Below are 19,378 nucleotides of genomic sequence, written 5' to 3' on the forward strand. Positions count from 1 at the left end.
GTAATAGGGCCAACCAGATCAAGTCCTCAAGCCTCAAACGGCCAAGAAGCCACGGTTGGATATAGAGGCTCTGAAGGTTGATGTATGAAGTTTTCATGGTATTGACAAGCTTCACACTTCTTTGCGTAGTCTATTGAATCTTAAACCATCTTAGGCCAATAATAGCCCATTCTTCTCAACTGAAATTGAAGCTTCGGTCTCGATTGATGTGCTCCACAAACACCTGCATGTGTTTCCTTTAGAGCTTTTATCGACTCTTCCTTTTCAAGACATCGAAGAAAGAGTCCTTCAAGAGAACGACGATATAAGGCTCCTTTGTAATAAATAAAGCGTGTAGTCCTTCTCGTACCTCAGTTTTATGACAAGAATCCTTTGGAAGCTTTCTATCCTCAAGATACTCTATGATGGATTGACGCCAATCTTCTTCATCAATCAAATGGGATGTCGTTACGTTCGCTTTCTGACATTAAGGAAAAATTGGAGGCATAATCTGTCGTTGACAAAGTGGTATATTTAGAGCTACGTTATTCGGCATCATCAAGGCAGTGACCAAATTTGTCAATGAGTCTGCTCTCTTGTTTTCTGTTCTAGGGACATGCTCCAGCATCACACTGTTAGACCTTTCCATTAATTGTCAAGCATAAGCGAAGTATGGCTTCAAGTCTTCATGTTTCACATTATACTGAAGCGATAGATGATTGATTATCAACTTTGAATCACCGTAAATTTCTATGACTGATACTCCAATCTCCAATGCCATTTGAAGGCCAATTATCAAGGCCTGATATTCAGCCACATTGTTTGAGCACAGTTTAGTGAGTGCAAAACTATAAGGCAACATATATTTCTCAGGAGAAATGAGGACGATGCCTGCCCCCGTATCACTTCTTCGCGCTGCGCCATCAAAATACATAGTCCAAGGTTCCATAACTTTCGTGAAGAAAACCTCATCATCTGGCAAGTCTTCACATAACTTCCAATATGAAGGGATTAAGTGGTCTGCCAAAAAATCTGTAAACGCTTGTCCTTTTATCGCCTTTTGTGAAATATAGACAATGTCGTATTGCTGAAGTAAAACCACCCATTTGGCTAAACATCCCGAGATAATCAGCCTAGACAAAACATACTTTATAGGGTCCGTCTTTGCTACTAGATGGATCGTGAAGGCCTACATATAATGCCTTAACTTATCGATGGTAAAGAAAAGTGCGAGGCACATTTTCTTAATAGGAGAATAGTTGACTTCGGCCCTAACTAAGGTTCTGCTTAGATAATAGAGAGCACGTTTCTTTCCCTTCTCTTCCTCTTGCGACAACAATGCGCCTAGAGACCTTTCTTGTGCAATAATGTACAATATTAATGGCTTGCCAGGTACTGGAGCTCCTAATACTGGGGATTAAGTAAATATTTCTTTATACTTTCAAAAGCATTCTGACAAGCCTCATCCCACACAAAATTTTCTCCTTTTCTCATCAACTTTTAAAAAGGTTGGCACTGACTGGCCAGGTTAGAGATGAACCTTCGAATGTAAGTCAATCGTCCCTGAAGACTTCTTAGGTCATGCAAACTCTTTGGCCTTGACATCTTCTAAATGACATTAATCTTGGATTGGTCTATCTCAACTCGGTGCCTTACAATGATGCTAAGAAACTTTCCTGAAGTCACACCGAACGCGCATTTGAGAGGGTTCATCCTCAGCTGACTTTTTTGTATGCGGTCGAACATAACTTTTAGATCCTTTAAATGGTCTTGTCGTCTCTTGGATTTGATCACAAGGTCATCAACATAGCACTCGACATACTTATGTAGTATATCATCAAATACTTTTTCCATAGCACGTTGATAAGTGGCGCCAGCATTTTTCAATCCAAAGGGCATTACCTTGTAGTAATATATTCCCTTTGGAGTCCTGAAAGCTGTCATTTCTTCATCTGAAAGAGCCATTCTTATTTGGTTATATCTAGACGACCCATCCATAAAGGACAGCGCCTCGTGTCCAATAGTTGCATCAACCATGATTTCTATGATGGGTAAAGGAAAATCATCTTTAGGGCATGCATTATTCAGGTCATGAAAGTCTACACAAACGAGAAGCTGCTCGTTCTTTTTTCTGACAGGGACAATATTTGCTATCCATGTAGGATATTTGACTTCGAAAATGAATCCTGCTTCAATCAACTTGTTGACTTCAACCTTGATCTGGGGAATAAGCTCTAGTCGAAGACGTCGTTGTGCTTGCATAATTGGTTGATACCTTGGTTTAATTGCGAGATGATGGACTGCTACCTTTGGATCAAGTCTTGGCATCTCCTTGTACGACCAAGCAAAAATGTCTTTATACTCTGTAAGCAAACTCATGTACTTACCTCCTCTTCACTAGAGAGAGATGCACTAATGAAAGTTGGGTGTGGTTCTTCTATTGTACCAAGGTTTACCTCTTTCAGCTCATCTACGGTAGATTGGCCACCATCCTCTAGGCTCTGTGGGACATCTTCCGTGTCTTCTTCAGGGGTTTTAATCTCTAATTCTTCAAGAATGGTGATGTGATGACATGAGATTTCATCTTCTCCTTGTTTTGAGTCTTCCTTTTCAGGATTAGTTAGTATAACATCATGTCTTTTCACCTTCAAGGAACCTTGACTTGTATTGAGAGTAACAAAAGTTTTTCTTTTCATTTGGGATGGAACATTGCTATGAATTTCTCTCTCTCCCTTTACCTCACAAGAAAACTCCTTACCATGGTATTTCTCGACGTCTGTATGCTTAATTTGACGCCAAACTGACATGCGAGATGTTGGGAATCCTCTTCTTTGTATCTATGCTAGAACCAGTCTTGACATGTGAGCCTCCATCCCTAATACGATTAAAAATTGGAACACGGGGTGTTTGTGCATCTTTCTGTTTAGCCACACTTAGCCTTTCAAAGGCTGATGGTCTTGTAGCTCTCAAGGCTTGACATGTGCATTTCTCTTTTTTAAAGGTCATAGTTAGCCTTTGAAGGGCCGATCGTTTGTTAAGGCTAGATGTTGACTGGTGGCATTTTCTTTCTGTCTCTGTCACGCTTAGTCTTTCAAATACTGTGGTGCGTACAACGTGCGGTCTAATTTGGTCAAATGCTGAGATTCTCTGACTGCCACCTTCCTTTTCTTCCATACTATCAACCTCCCCTACAGTTATATGATTGCTGTCAATCACTTTTTTCTTCCTCTTTCTAATTATATGGATTGGCTCTGGTGACTTGTATCCGGGTCCTTTTCTTGACACAGGTATAACATGTCCTTCCCGTAACAGCTTTTTTTGGATTAAGGAGAGCTTGGGTTGTCTGTGAATTTTTAAACTTTTAAACTTGGTGTGAGTTGTGAAGTCATAACCTGCTTTTGCCATCAACTTGTAAGCTTTGGGGTCGAACCCTTCTGTTAGGTCTATCTTTATTTCTTGCTTAGTTATTTTGGTAAGCGGTGTAGTGAAGCTTTCTTTTAGGACTTCATGTCACCAACTTTCAAGCCTTGCGGGAACTTTACAAATGGTGATTCGCCTTTCTGGCGCCTCGATAGGGGGACATAGCGCAAAATCAGTGGGTTTGAAGTCTTTTCATCCATCAAGATCATACTTTTTGTGGTGCTCGTGGATGCCTCACCCTTTCTAGAATGAAAGGTTCCTATACTTTTATGTGGTTCTTTGCTTGCAAGTGATTTCAGCTGTAAATTATCTTCTCTATTTACAAGAGGAATTTCTACAGGCACAGCTTCTGGGCTATTGTCATTCTTCAAATAAAACTTTTCATCTGCAAAGTGAGACTCAGTCTGTGAGAACGGGTTAGAGTTGGCCTTAACCTTCTTTACACGTCTTGATAAAATTTAAAGCACTAATGCAATGTCGAAGTTACTACTCCATTTCCATGAATCCAAAAACGACTGAGTAACAACTTATAAGTGGTCCTTGAATCTATAACATGAAACAATGCACTAGCCTTCAAGTCACCAATTATGAGTTCTAAGCGTATCATACCTATTACTCTTTGGCTGCCTTGGTTGAAACCTTGAATTACCAGTTTACTATTTGAGAGTTCATCCATTATCGATGAGAATTCGGTCGACTCTCTGTTCTTGAACATATCCAAAAACATAAAAGGGTCTATTATGAAGTTTAGATCCCAACAGTAAATCCTCATCTAAGAAGTCTATAGACATGCAATAAAGAGTACTCTCGTATGTCACAGTTGGAGTACTAGAACTTGATGCTGCTGAATTCAACAATGTATTAATAAGGATGCTTTTGGTTTCTTGAGGAAGTGATAATAAATCATCCACATTGAACCTCGATAGGTCTTTTGACACTTCTTCCTCCTCTAATGATCTTAGCGGGATGCTTTCTTCCTCTATTGCATTAATAGCATGACATGCAACAACTCCTGGGTTTTCATCCTGATGATCACAAAGGAATCTTGTTGGAAAGAACTCTACCAAGGTTACTAAGCGCTGAGGTCGAGGAAAATCCTTATCTTCCTCGTGCATGAGCTTAAGTTTTCGAGTCTTCTTCTTTTTCTTATTCTTTTTTGCCTTATTCCCTCTTCTATAATTTCTGTAGAAGCGACTCTTTTTGGATTAGAGTTGACTTTCTTTTCTTTCGGCAGGTCACAACAATCCACCCTTCATCGTCTTCTTCGATCGATCTTTCTTTTTCTTGAGAATCCTCGGGTGCAACTTCTTGATGGAATTGGACCACTACAGGCTCGAAGGTTTCGAATTGGACCAAGCTTTTCCTTTACTAAAAAATCAATCTTAGAGAAAAAGCCTCTGACATTATCGTTACTGCAGCATGGTTTGTTTGAGTTACCTCCTCTAGGTTTAGCTTGATCTTTTTCTCACGGCTAACCTTAGAATTAGCTCTTTCAACACAAAACATTTCTCTACTGGGTGATTGATGACTCGATGATACTTGCAGTAGTTGGGATCATCCACCTTTCCTGCTTACTCAAGTCGCTTACATTCCGACAGCTGGATCAACTGCTTCTCCAGTAGTTGCTCTAGCATGTTAGCAATTTCTGAATCAGGAAATGGGTAAACTTTTTCCTACTTTTTTTTTAAAGTCAGACGTCGTCTCTCGCTTCCATAATCCTTCTTTTCAGCTCCCCTTCTTTTCTTTTATAGAACTTCAGTGGGGTCGTGTTTACGACCACCGATTCGTTCACAGTGCTCTTCATTACCTTTTCAACACTCTTCGTCTCCTTCCTGTCTTTTCTTACTTCAGGAATAGGAAAATTCTTAGCTCTTCTGCTGGCGATGCTCAATTCCATATCATGAGCGTGAGTTGCTAACTCTTTAAATGTGTGTGGCTTTATTCCTTGTAGAATGTAGAGGAGTCCCCAAAACATGCCTTGGGTGCACATTTCTTCAGCTGATAGTTCGATGAGTCGATCTTTTAGGGCAATACTTAGAGCTCTCCATCGGTTTATGTGATCGATGACTGGCTCTCCCTTCCGCTGTTTGGTGTTTGTAAGCTCCATCATGCTCACGATACGTCTGGTGCTATAGAAACGATTGAAGAACTCCTTTTCCAACTGTTCTTAGTTGTCAATGACTTCTGGCTCCAGATCGGTGTACCACTTGAAAGCATTTCCTTTCAAGCTTCGAACGAATTGCCTGACAAGCTGGTCTCCTCTTGATCCTGCATTCAAACATGTTTCAACGAAATTGGTGATATGCTGCTTTGGGTTGTCCTTTCCATCGATTTGCTGGAATTTTAGAGGTTGGTACCCATGTGGCATTCTCAAGTTGTCGATTCTCTTGGTGTACGACTTAGAGTACATGAAAGAAGTTTTCGGCGGTCCTTCATACTGGGCTCTAATGGAATTCGCGATCATATCCTATAGCTGCTGAACTGAGAGAGAAGCAACAGAAGCTGATTATTGTTGTGGTTGGTTTTCCTACACCACATTCTTCCCTTTATCAGTAGCTTTGACAACAGGAGTTTAACTTGACTCAACAGTTTCATGAGTCCGCATCTGCTCTCTCAAAGCTGTGATTTCTTGATCTCATTCCTCCACAACCTTCATCAGGAAGTTAACTTTTCTCTCCATCTCTACTATAACAGCCTCGACCGTTATATTAGACATCATGACAGACATCACGTCAGGGTGTGCTTCTTTCTTTGACTTGCTAGAGGCAGAATCAGAATTATCATACAAAGTATTTTCTTTGAGGACAATTCCAGCTTTAGGAGACTCCATCAATTGCTTGAGAATGCTCTAAGCGACGTTAGAACCTTGATCCTGCTCTTGAGTGATTCCCTTAGAACGACTGTGGGTGATGGATCCTCTGTAAGCGTCGCTTGCAACAGAAGATTTGGATGCAACCTTCTTTGATGCCATTGATTTTCTTGTAGATTTGAATGACGAGAGAGAGATGAGGGTAGAGAGGTCCCACTGGACGTGCCAATTTGTTCACATGAGATTTTCAGAGAAATTTGGTTCGTGGAGTTGAACTTGTGTTGATGTTGTATTTACGTTGATTTGATGCAATGTGGTTCGATCTCTAGAATTTGATCCTCTTATTCTCTCTCGGTTGGATGCTTACGCTTAATTTGAGGAAGCAAACCACGTGATGTTCTTGGAGTTGGAGTCTTGAAAGAAAGCTTGTATCTTCAAAGGAGCTTTAATCTTCGAGGGTGTTCTTGAAGTTGGAGTCTTGGAAGAAAGCTTGTATCTTCAAAGGAGCTTCAATCTTCGAAGGTATTCGACTTCAGGAGTTGAAGAGTCTTCTATCTCTTGGGAGAATTCTCTCTAGACCTGAAGTTAAAAATTTTCCTCCCCACAAATGAAGAGAACTCCTCTATTTATAGAGTTCCCTAGTGGGCTTTTATGGACTTGAGCTTGGTCTGGTCCATGGACCATACCCATGGGTTCAATCACATGGATTTGAGTCATATTTAATTTTGGACTCAATTAAGCTTATTTTTGGGTTTAATTGAATATTAGCCCAAGTAAATAATATTTAATTGAACAAAAATAATTAATTTGATCCAATTGTCATAATAAAAACATGTGACATCATTAAAATTGTCTAATTTATCTTTAAATTTAATTTGGGACACATGCCAATTTTTAGTTAATCATAAATACAATTATTTTAGTAAATGACATGTCGATTTGTAATTGGTTCTAAAATTTCTTAATCAACAATTACATTTAATAATCTAATTATTAAATTATTTATTAGTAAAATAGAGTACTATAATCTTGAATCCAATAAACTAAGGTCCAGATGCTAACTTGTAGACTTGAATTTTATTTAGAAACATGAATGTTGATCCAGTTCAAGTTCATAGCCTAAACGATCTATATTATATGAATAAGGTCGAGTGCCTTATTTTGGTAACACTATAAATGCGACCTCATTTGTAGTTAGTACAAATGATCTGATCCTAAATCGTTCATGTAGAGACATAAAAGTGGGGGCATCTTATGTAAAAAGTTTGCATAAAATTAGATCATAAAATAGTCACTTTTAAGTTATAACACTATTGGTATATTAAAATTGACTGTTCACACAGGCTTATCCTTAGATCTACATAGGTGACGAAAACTCATCAACGTTGGTCCAATATGCCTCCCATTTTAGGAGTAAGATTTGGTGGATAATTCGGGACATAGGGTGTAAGCTGGAATTCACTCATAACCTCTTTAAAGTTAGTAGTTAGGTTATTCTCATATATACATTGACTCTAGGCATTGAACAAGAGGCCCCCACCCTCTCATTGGCCCGAGAGGGATTCAGTTTATAAGTTGAACCTTAAACTAGTTGTTCATTATAGGATCAGTGATTCTTAAGGAACAAGAAATAATCTCAAGGGTAAAATGATAAATTGACCCAGTTGAGATTCCGAACAATCTATGAAGGATTAACTTACTAACTATGGTTATATTAGGTGAACATAAATATATCTATCGTGAAGGGAGTGCAACTATGAGACTTGTGGAATGACCCTTTAGTTTAGCGAATGTTGATCAACTTGGTGTAAAAGAGTTTAGTAAGTTAATCTCGGATCGTTGAAGCCTATAATCTATAGGTCTGCTAGGTCTCTCAACTAGCTCATTATGGTAATAAAATTTAGAATAGGGTGATAAAAAATTCAAATAGTTCGAATTAATTTTCGTTAATGATATTAATATAATTAATGAGTTTTTGAGAAACAAGTGATATTTGAATAAGATTTAAATATTGAAAAATTTGAATAAAGATTCGAATTAATTCAATTGGATTGATCGAGATTTGATTTAATATTGTTATTATTATTATTATTAATATTAATTAAGAGTAATTTACAAAAATATAAGAAAAAACATTTACGGCCTGTATAACAAAATAAGAAAAGCTCATGACGAGCGATCATTTTTTCATAAATTTCATATATCCCTTACAATTTATATCTTCTTTGCAATTTATTAATCATGAATCATCTCAGTGCAATTAAGGCCCAATATCGAATAACTAAAGGTAGAAGCCTTTCATGTCGGGGCAATGTATACTCGATATTGAATAAAATAAAGGCAGAATTCTTTCATCCAAGGCTATCTCTGTGTCACTAAGACCCAAGATCGAATAACTAAAGGCAAAAGTCTTTCATCTCGAGTCCTTTTAGGGCAATGTATGCTCGAGATCGAATAAAATAAAGGCATAATTCTTTCATCTCAATGCCATTAAGGCCCGAGATCTAATAATTAAAGAAAGAATTCTTTCATCCCAGAGCATCTTAGGGCATTGTATACCTAATGAATGAATTAAAGGTAGGATTCTTTCATCCTGGGGCATTTCGGGTGCAACTAAGGCCCGAGATCGTGTATTATGATTCACATGATCGTTTAAATTTGAAACCTATCGTTTAAAACGAACTACAAGATCGTGTAGATTTACACTTCTGTCTTTCATCTTGGGTCATCTCGGGCATACAATCTCGATGCATTGTATGCCCAAGATCGAATGAATAAAAGTAGAATTCTTTCATCTCGGGGTACCTAGGGGCTTGGTATGCTCGAGATTGTTTATCAAAATCTACAGGATCGTGTATCGCTCACGTGTGGCCGATTTATTTTGTGTTGACGGGAGTAATTTTGGTATTTTACATTGTGCGCCTGTGAACTTTTGCCATTTTCAAAATTGTTCTATACAGCGTAATTATTTTGTCGATTTATTTATTTTTGAAAAAATCTCATTAATTAATTAGATTAAATAATATTAAATAATAAAATAAATAGAAAGTCCAATTTTAGAAATTCAATTTAGAAAATTAAATAATTTGAAATTTGAAATTCACTTTCAAATTGAATATCTTCTTCAAAGGTGATATTTTCCACCTCTTCCACCAAATTTCACTCGATTAGGTGTCACGATATTGCAAATTTGATTTGGTTATAAATACCAAATAATTGGCTTAATTGAATAGAGCTTTCGGGGGGAGATTGTATGAGAATTTTGAAGATTTTTTTAAAATTTTCATACTCTCGTTTTCTTTCAAAAACTCACTAATTTGGTTACCAATTTGCGTTCTAAAGTCATAGAATAGTAGAGAAGACTCTTGTGAACGTCTACAACTTAAAATTGACGAAAACAATCAGGAATCGAAGGAAAATTTCAAATTTCAAATGTTCTTTAATTTACTCTTTTGCTTAATTTTTAATTTTTTTTAAACTAGATGAAATTAGAGTGTTTCGTTACGATTGCTCATTTATCCATCTATCCTTATGACTATTTATTAATTCATAATTAATTGGATGTAATTTAAACTTATGACATATATGTTTTTCTCAAATTGAATTTCTTTTTAGATTAGTACAATATATATAAATTTTATATGTTATTTTTTCTCCACCAACTAATATATCATAATTTAAGATATTTTTTATAAAATAAATAATAATTTGAATTTAAATTTCTTGTTCTAACTAATAAGAACTACAATATAGCAATATAGCAAAAGATATATATATATATATATATATATATATATATATATATAGTTGACTATTTATTTTAAAAAATGGGAATGTGGAGAATATGGAAACCCATGCTTCAAGAAGGCATCCAAACTTTTCGTTTGGGAATTTGAGGATGTTTGAAAATCTCCAAATGATTGGACATCTTATAATACTGCAAACAAACACGATAGTGTATATGTCCGTAAAACAAACTGCCTCTAAAAGTTTATGGATCCTAGAGAATGTTTCTAGCTTGGAAACGGGTTTTGGTGCAACTAAATGCAATGTTTGGAGATAAAGAAGACATCAAAAGCTATTCTATGGTATCTCTTAATCCATTTCATGGAATATGTAATTACCATTTGTACGCAAACTTGAAGTTGCATTACAAGAGCGATTTTGTTGCAGAGTTATATTGCTCAACATCTAAGACATTTAACAATAATAATTTTGTGTCACACTTCGTCCCCAAATCAATCCATGCGATCATGTAGATGCATGACTGCCTAGATACTCTACGCATATCTCTTAGCAAGATAATACGCTGAACAACTAGTAACATTGGGAGGTAGATAAAGAAACTTTTTGCTCAGACCTCTAACATTTGGGAGGTAGATGAAGAAAAAACAATAAACTAAAGTTAAACTTACTTGGGGTAGGCTACAACGAATGGGGAGGGGGGGGGGGGCGAGCAGGGGAGCCGAGGGGTCCAGAAAATGAGGCAACAAGTAGGGAGGGAGACGAGCTTCAGCGAGCAAGGGAGCCAAGCGGTTTGCGAGTGTGTGATGAGTCGGCGAGGAGCTTGGTGAGTAGGGGAGCTGTTTGGCGAGTCGGCGACGATGTTCGGATGGTAGCGATGTTAGGGGAGGGGTCTGTGAGAAGAGTGAAATTGGATGGGGTGAGGTTATGTGGGAGAAAGGAAGGGAAAAATAAATAAAAATAAACTTATGCTCACGTTATTTCCGTCGACATAAATATGTATAAAAATATGGGGTTTTTTCGTCACGTAAATTACGTTGGCAAATATTTAAAATATTTGTCCACACACGATAGGTGGCTATAAATTAAAATGAATGTCGCTAGAAATCCAACTTAAAAATTTTCCTTAAAACCATGCAACTTTTGCCCATGTATATATATATTTTCAGCGGCAAAAACAATGATGTACCCACGCAATGAAATTACATCGGCACATCATATTTTTGCCCACATTTTTTTTACATTGTAACAAAAAAAAGGCTATCGATAGAGACCAAAATTCTTGTAATGAGATTCGGCACTATTTCCTATTCGAGTTTTGACATCAAACTTTGTTAATTGTAAGATGAAATATTGGCAACAACTTAAGTCTGTTATTTGTACACGGAGCATTAAGATGAATGCTTTTCCACTCCCCAAAAGGGACACTTTACCTTTCTCAACAAACCTAAGGTGCAAAGAAACATCAAAGCCAAATGAAAAAAGATTGAAAAGATTAAATTAATAGTTGATGCTTATTGAATTCCTTCATGTGGACAATCGACATTGGCATTTTAATTGTGGATAAGATTCAGGTTGACTTTGACAGCTAAAAGTTTAGGTCCTCACCATTCAAAACCCTCTCTCTCATCCATCTAAAAAGTAAAAGCTATCTTAGAATTGAAGAAAGTTTAAAATTGACAGAGGAGAAAGGAAGCTAGAATATAATGTAAAAATTTCGAGTGAACATTATTTCCAGTATTATAAAGAAACTCCACACATATATATGAAAAGAAATAAATTTCATCAAATTGTTGCATAATATATTAAGTGTATAAAAATATATCAAGAATTAAATTTCAATATCATATTCCATGATTTAAATGGAAAATCAGAGAATTAGTATTAGAATTTTATGTATGTTGGGAATTTGATCAAAGTTTCACATTAGTCATATAAAAGAATAATCATAAGTGAAAACAATTATGCCTCTATTAATGTGAGACTTTTTAAAATTGTAGCTGCAAAAGTAAAATCATGAAGGTTATGTCCAAAGTAAACAATCATACTATTGTGAAGATACGTAAAGGTCCATCGTCCTTATCAATATCTCAGATGAATTATATAATAAACTTATAATTAACATTCCCCTTGTTAAGAAATCTAATTGAGTTTTAAAGAAATGCCAAATGGAGAGAAATTCAATCCCTTACCTAACCCTTGTCATGAATCAAGGGATATAATTCTGACTAATTTTATTAAGAAAATCATTTAGTTCCAAAGTTTTACTGTATAATCAAGAAGTTAGAACTTCAACAAGTTGATGTTTAGTAGAACCTTAATTATCACAGATAAAATGAACAACTAAATTAATGTGCTTCATTTGTGCCTGAAAAAACAGGATTAACAGCCAAGGAGTAGACACCCATGCACGTTATCACACCAAACGAGCCATATCATGAAGTTTTCTAGAGATCCATGACACACGAGAGTATTACTCAAAGGAAGTGGTGGAGCTTTTTTAATCATTGGGGAAACAACCCCAAATTTACATATATCGCGTTAGAAAATTAAATTTAGGGTTGAAGATTTTTCTGAACGAAAAGATTATGAGATGAATGAAGCCTTGTTAGATAGAAAAGAACACCTTATGCCCCGCCAATGCAATGTTGTTGAACGTTGAAAAAGTTGACCTAGCTAGCCTATTGATGATATATGAGATCTCAAACCACATATGATGTGTTAAACATTAGAGTGTGTTGTTGCACTTCGGTTTTTCAATACATGATAAGTTCAAATTCAGCAACAGGTACGACAAAGACAAAACAATAATGATAGGATGAATTGATTTAGGAACTAAAAGCTGCAAAATAGAGAAAGATCAGTATACGGCTGAGTCGCGGAACACGCTCTTTTTAAGACATTTCGCGGCTCTAATTTGAATTGTGCAAACAGATTGTCACCCCGTCATCCCCAAGTTAAAACAGCCTCACCCTTCAGTTGATTTTGCACGAAAACCAATTGGTAATCAAATAAATCACTTAAAGTTGACAAACACACAATTGCTCGAATAATATAAGAGGAAGACAGAAGAGAAGAATGAAGAATGAATTTGTTGTGTATTGAGATGTGCATTGAGGGATGTATATATAGTGTGGGAAGGATCGGCCAACGGTCAAATTCATTAAGAAAACATTAATAATTTAATTATGAAACGTTAAGAATTTAATTATGAATGGTCACAAATTAATAAAGTGTTACCGATCAACAATTAATTAATAAATGTTAAAACGATTCTATATCGGCGTGTGGAGATTTAGGCATATCCTTATTTGCCTATCTCCTCCCTCATTCCAAAACTCGAGTGCCTTAAGAGTCTAAAGCCATTGGCCAAACAATAAGTATATGAAGGAGCCTCTACATTCTAAATTTATCAATGTGGGAATGCTTTGGAAAATAAAATAATATATTTTTTCTTTTTACAAATTTTTCATTCAATAATCCCCCACTTAAAAATTTTTAAAAACATTTTCATCGAGCAGTGTCAGTCTCTATAGTGATGTGCTTAAGTAAATGTGTCTGATGACTTGAACCTTTATGTAGTGACAATAGTTTAAAGTATTGTAAAGTAACTCGTAGTTTTGAACTTTACTTCTAACGTTATCGCACACATAACATTTTTTGAGTAAAGTTCTAAAACAACATGTGCTTTATGGCCTTGCACGTATATCTTAGTTTAGTGAATGCTCTAGAAATCTGCTCAGAATTTCATAGGAAGCAGTCCTCACTTCCACATTCACAAAGGTGAATCTATCAAGAGTACTCCTGTAGCTAGGTACCCTACTTGATATCAAGTATATATTTCATTAAGAATAAAGTTCAGCCTCATCATACGTTTCAGGATGTCATGGTAATCACTAAATCATAAGAATGGAAATTCTAATTATGTAGCATGATTCTCGTCATATTACTTGTGATCAGTTATTACCCATTGTATTTATTTCTTGGGATCTCCAGTCTTTCAAGTTGGGTTTACCTCACAGTAATTCAAGTTTTAATAGGCTTAAGTCCCATTATTTTTGAGATTTTAAAAACCTTTTCTCTAGCGAGTCTTTTCGTCAAAGGATCAGCCAAGTTATCATTAGACCGTACATAATCCACTATCACTGCACCAGTAGTAAGCAATTCTCTAATGGTACTATGTTTACGACATATCTGTCGTCTCTTACCGTTACTTTTGCGATAGCTGCAGTACTATCACAATGGATTAGTATGGCTGGTATCGGTCTTTTCCATGTGGGAATTTCTAATAGTAAGCTTCGAAGCTAAATTGCTTCTTCACTAGCAGTAGCTAGTTCTATCATCTCTGACTCCATCGTTGACTGGGCTAAGATTATTTATTTCTTGGATTTCCAAGCAACGACTGCTCCTGTTATATTAAAAATATAGCCACTTGTAGGCTTTGAGTCATCTGAGAGGGAGTTCCAACCAGCATTGCTGTAACCTTCAAGTACAGCGGAAAAATTATTATAATGTAATCCTAGGTTTTGGGTTTTCTTAAGGTATCTCATTACTCTCTATTGAATTCTAGTGTTCTAGATTGGGTCTGCTGGTAAACCTACATAGTAATCCTACGGCGTAAGCTATGTCTGGTCTAGTGCAATCAATAGCGTACCTCAAACTGCCTATGATACTAGCGTACTCGGATTGGTTAACACTGTCACCAGTGTTCTTGAATAATTTCAGACTAGAGTCATAAGGTGTACAAGCTGGTTTTCTTTCGAAGTATTTGTACTTCTTTAGAATTTTTTTATGTAATGAGATTGATTTAAGGAAATTCCATTTTCAGTTCTTGTAATTTTGATGCTTAAGATTACATCACCTAGGTCTTTCATGTCAAAGTTTGCACTCAACATAGATTTTACATCATTTACACTACTAGAAAAAGAGTCTTTCTTGACGGTTACAATTTTAATTTCTTGACGGTTTTTGAAAAAACGTCAAGAAATGGGTGATTTAAAAGAAAAATCGTAAAATTTTTTTATGAAAAGGTGGAGGGTAGTCAATTTGAAGCTTTCTTGATAGTTTTGAAACGTCAAGTAATATGCATCTTTTCTTGACGTTTTAAAATCGTCAAGAAATTTTATAAATTCGACATTCTTGACGTTTTTTAAACGTCAAATGATATGTATTTATCCTTGACGTTTTAAAAACGTCAAGTAATAACGATTAAATTCTTGACGTTTTAAAACGTCAAGAATTTTTATGAAAAGGCGGAGGGGAGTAATTTTTCAAATTTCTTGACAATTTTTAAACGTCAAGCAAGATACTTTTCCTTGACATTTTAAAAACATCAAGAATTACTAAAAAATAAAAATAAAAACTTAATTTTCCTCTTTCTTTTTAACTTTTCCTTTTTCCTTCACACAAAATCCCAATTTCTCTCTTCCTTTCTCACAACCTACGCGATCTCAAACTCACTCATCTAGAATGCCACAAAATGTTGTGAAACGCCGTCGTTGCCGTCGATGCTTCCCGTGCTCAACCATCCCAAATGCCGTCGAACGCCGAACTTTGAATGCCTAACGCGAACGCGAACATCGCTTCCCTGCTCCCCTGCTCACCAAACGTTGAACGTCCAACGCCCAACGCCGCTTCCCTGCTCCAATGGTTTGGAAAAAACATGGTTTGGAAATCTTCCAACCTGGACTTGAGACTAACAATGACATGGCAAATGACAAAGAGGAGAGGTGGTAGAGAGGTTCATAAGTAAGTCCCTTTTTTTTTCTTTTGGTTGGTAATTTAGGTTTTCACCTTTCATGTTTAATGTTGGATTCTGACATGTACATTTCCGATGCTGAAATAGGGATACAGAAGAGTAACCAGGCTGGTGTAGCGACCCTTGGTTGCTTTCTTGTGTTGCGTAATTTTTCTCTTTCACAATTATGGTTCTCCCTTAGTTGGATATATTAACACTAGATCACCTTTTAATTATTTTTGAATTTAGTCCACTGAAAGCTTTTCTACACATTGGAATCTCTTTTTTATGAAGACTTGTGAGAAAAAGTTTAGAACTACTTACTGGTGGCAATTTAGTCATATTGTATCTTCACAAGTTTAGATCACTTGTTTCGTACATCACAGGTTTGTAGAAATCATGGCTCCTGTATTTTTTCATGCAGCTTGGCAATGTGTGTGGCATTTGATTCAGGTATACTGTTACTACATGAAATGATAGGATTTCAATATAAGCTTGGTGATGTGTGTGGCCCTCAAGTATTTCTTATTTCTATTCATATTCTATCTATGTATTTATTTACTTGTGGAATGATTTGGTACATGGATGGGGTTGGACTTTGCTCTCAGAAGATGTGTAGAGGTCAATAGTTCTTCTATATGGTTTCTCACACCTCTCTGTACCTGAAAATCAACTGTCAACTTAAACTTCACTTTTTAATCACCTCAAATATGTATAACCTAGATTGAAGTGTATGTCGTATATTACATCAGAGTTCAATCCAGAAAAGTTGCAATCCATAAGTCTTCCATGGAAATGCTCTATTGACAAGTACAAAAATGAAAGGAGGGCACATCTTTTATATATCTTCTCAATGACATCAACTCTTTTCTTTTTATGGATTTCTATAGCTAGCGCATGAGAAAAGTAGCGTAGTTGATTCACAATGGATTGTTCATCAAGTAATTCCTTTTCTTGGGAGGTGAGATGTATTTACAAGTTATTTATTGTGAATGAACTCCCCACCCTGTTCCATCTCATTTCTCTTATTCAACATCAGACCAAGCCGTGTGCATGCTGATGCGGTCAGTCAGTCATCCATCACCGATATTACATCTGTGTTATTGTCTATATTTCTTTTTCTTTGTCTATATTGTCTTCCATGGCCGAACACCAAACGCCAAAGAACCTTGTGTCTTCAAGTTTTTCAAAGAACTTCAAAATGAAATTATGTGTTTTGGCCTGAAAAATAGAGTAACAAATGTTGTGATTGATCTTACAAGAACTGTTTCTGCTAGAAAGGTTGAGATTGGGACTTTTAGGACCTACCCAGAAGGATATAAGCCACTAGATGAGCCTGTTTCTGAGTATCAAACCATCCCACTGAATAAGATTGAAGACTTTGGTGTGCATTGTAAACAAGTTTCCTCCCTTGATCTTTCACCTTGTTAGATTTCCTCAGTTTATTTTCATTGGGTATGTGATTTTATTAACTTTTACACGTTATTGCAATATTATGTGCTTGATATCACTTATTTCATGTCTTCACTTGATTGCCACCTCTTGGATTTACTTTGGAACAAGTACTGGGTTAATACACTTTCTTCTTCTCCTCTCTTGGGTAATGGAGATTATGTTGCTGGGTAAATTTTAGATTTAGGTATCCTCGTCTTCATTACAACGCACTCTATTCAATATCTCTACTTGAATTATTAGATTTGATCTGAATTTTATATGATTCTTTTTAGTTGTTTATTTATTTTTTTGCAACTGAAAAACTTGAGTAGGTGGATAATTAGTTGGCTCACACCTGCTTTGGGCCATTGATATTCTTCTAAGAGGAAGAAGGAGGCGTGTTATGTTGTTTCTCTTATTCTTTCTTCTTTTATATATATTTTTCAAAGCATATACAGCTCTATCTGGTACACGCATCTACCTATTTCATAAGCTACAAAAAACGATCTGTTATAATTTATACTGTAGATAGATATGCATACTTTTTGTCCAAAGTATTAGGCCATAAACCAGATATTACAGAAATGGAGTCTGGAGAGAAACAATTCAAGACCTTTCCACACAAATTCTGAGTGTTCATACTGAATATTTTAAAGTTTAATTTCACTTCTAAAAAATTATTCCGTTAGATGCAATCTTCACTACTTGTCTATTTGTACTGTGGTTGGTCTTTTTATTCATTTGTTGTCCAAGGTAGGTAGCATAGATTAATATCTATATTTGCAGAAGTTTTTCTTTGAATGTGAAATATTTAACTCATGCCCAAATAGACTTGCATGACCTATTCTTTTTAGTTCAACTACATGTGGGTGAGGATTTGAATGATATAATTTATTACCTCAACCAGTTCAACTATGTTGAGGTTGTCGGTTGGCCAAGTAGACAACCCATTGATATCATAACTAACTGTTGCAATTATTTATTCTTTATATACACTAATACACACACACTTACTAGAAATCAACCTCTCCATTAAGAATAAAAATACAAAAAGGGAGGCCATGAACATAAAAGGCAAAAAAAAAAAAAAAAAAAGAGAACCAATGTAAAGAAGCCACCAAGAAAGAAAATTACTGGCGTGTTTTTTTTAGGTCTGATACAAAAGATTTGGATTAACCAAAATTTTCTTGGTTGGACATGTATTACTCCATTCACCAGTTAGAAGTAGGTCCTTCCTTTTAACCTTCCCGTTGGAAATTAAGCAAAGCAAATTGTTGTGTTACTGGTTTGTATTGGTGATGCTAAGTGTCCTTTTGTACTTTACTGAGTTATGTTTATATTATTTTTTTTTGCTGGTATTAAAATTAATATGTCCTGTTTCGACAGTGTCAAATTCACCTTGATATGTCCATCTGTTATGTGGTTAACAAGAATTCTCTCCTTTGATGACTAACTCTCATAAGATTTCTCAAAAGGAAAAAAACTGCATTTTTTAAGTGAGCTAGTTATTCTAGCAATATTCATTTTGACATCCAGATGAACTCTTGTTCATATATAAGCATAGTATTTTTTTATAATTTCATCTTTCATTCGCAGGAAGACTCCCAACTTGCTAAGATCACTCATGATAGTGCAAAGATAACGGTGGAGCAAGTTCATGGTTTGATGTCGCAAGTGAGACTCACGTTGTGGTAGCCATTTTGAAACTTTGTTGATAGGTTATTTGTTCATTGGTGAATTGTTCATATGAGGGGATGATAGGTGAATTGTTCATGAGAGTTGAATTGTTTTGAAACTCTGATGGAACTGTATATTGGTTTTGTAAATGATAGGAATATTTGCAAAGCTTTGGAAATGATATGGTGAAAGATTTTATATTTGATGAATATTGTCGTTTATACATGTATTTATGGAACAATTGTTGGACCACTATACAAGACAAAAGGGAGCATAATACAGAAACAAAAATATTATTGAATTACAATTAAAAAAAATAGAAAAATGCTTGATGGTTTTAAAATGTCATAAACAATTTCATCCTTGACGGTTTTTAAATGTCATAAACAATCACTTTCTTCACGGTTATTAAATGTCATGAAAAAGCACTCTTGATGGTTACCAAATGTTATAAATATTCATATTCTTGACGATTTTTGTCATGGATACTCATATTTTTGACAATTCTAAAATGTCATAAACACTTATACCCTTGACGATTTTAAACTGTCATGATTTGAATACTTGACGATCATAAA

General features: G+C 35.6%; 1 pseudogene; it reads left to right on the top strand.

Annotated features, from left to right (window-relative positions):
• Window positions 1-15,772: 15,772 nt before the first annotated feature.
• On the top strand, window positions 15,773-18,818 carry LOC107991439 (COP9 signalosome complex subunit 5b-like; annotated as a pseudogene).
• Window positions 18,819-19,378: the final 560 nt, after the last annotated feature.

This window comes from Cucumis melo, chromosome 11 (assembly GCF_025177605.1).
Source record: "Cucumis melo cultivar AY chromosome 11, USDA_Cmelo_AY_1.0, whole genome shotgun sequence".
Lineage (NCBI taxonomy): Eukaryota > Viridiplantae > Streptophyta > Magnoliopsida > Cucurbitales > Cucurbitaceae > Cucumis > Cucumis melo.